This window comes from Prorops nasuta, unplaced genomic scaffold (assembly GCF_024137725.1).
Source record: "Prorops nasuta isolate Cenicafe-Biocafe unplaced genomic scaffold, Cenicafe_Pnas_1.2 PNAS00159, whole genome shotgun sequence".
In the NCBI taxonomy this organism is placed as follows: Eukaryota; Metazoa; Arthropoda; class Insecta; order Hymenoptera; family Bethylidae; genus Prorops; species Prorops nasuta.
Window position 1 is genome coordinate 38885 of NW_027116955.1, and position 1116 is coordinate 40000.

The following is a 1116-nucleotide window of genomic DNA, read 5'->3' on the forward strand; positions in this document are numbered from 1 at the left end:
TCCAACCAGCGGCTAAGTCCAACGCGGCGCATTGCTTTCGGCCGTCGGACCCGAACGCCTCGCTCGCGAGCCGACCCGTCCAACCAGCGGCTAAGTCCAACGCGGTGCATTGCTTTCGGCCGGCGGACGCGAACGCCTCGCTCGCGAGCCGACCCGTCCAAACAGCGGCTAAGTCCAACGCGGCGCATTGCTTTTGGCCGGCGGACCCGAACGCCTCGCTCGCGAGCCGACCCGTCCAACCAGCGGCTAAGTCCAACGCGGCGCATTGCTTTCGGCCGTCGGACCCGAACGCCTCGCTCGCGAGCCGACCCGTCCAACCAGCGGCTAAGTCCAACGCGGCGCATTGCTTTCGGCCGTCGGACCCGAACGCCTCGCTCGCGAGCCGACCCGTCCAACCAGCGGCTAAGTCCAACGCGGCGCATTGCTTTTGGCCGGCGGACCCGAACGCTTCGCTCGCGAGCCGACCCGTCCAACCAGCGGCTAAGTCCAACGCGGCGCATTGCTTTCGGCCGTCGGACCCGAACGCCTCGCTCGCGAGCCGACCCGTCCAACCAGCGGCTAAGTCCAACGCGGCGCATTGCTTTTGGCCGGCGGACCCGAACGCCTCGCTCGCGAGCCGACCCGTCCAACCAGCGGCTAAGTCCAACGCGGCGCATTGCTTTCGGCCGTCGGACCCGAACGCCTCGCTCGCGAGCGACCCGTCCAACCAGCGGCTAAGTCCAACGCGGCGCATTGCTTTTGGCCGGCGGACGCGAACGCCTCGCTCGCGAGCCGACCCGTCCAACCAGCGGCTAAGTCCAACGCGGTGCATTGCTTTCGGCCGGCGGACGCGAACGCCTCGCTCGCGAGCCGACCCGTCCAAACAGCGGCTAAGTCCAACGCGGCGCATTGCTTTCGGCCGTCGGACCCGAACGCCTCGCTCGCGAGCCGACCCCTCCAACCAGCGGCTAAGTCCAACGCGGCGCATTGCTTTTGGCCGGCGGACGCGAACGCCTCGCTCGCGAGCCGACCCGTCCAACCAGCGGCTAAGTCCAACGCGGTGCATTGCTTTCGGCCGGCGGACGCGAACGCCTCGCTCGCGAGCCGACCCGTCCAACCAGCGGCTAAGTCCAACGC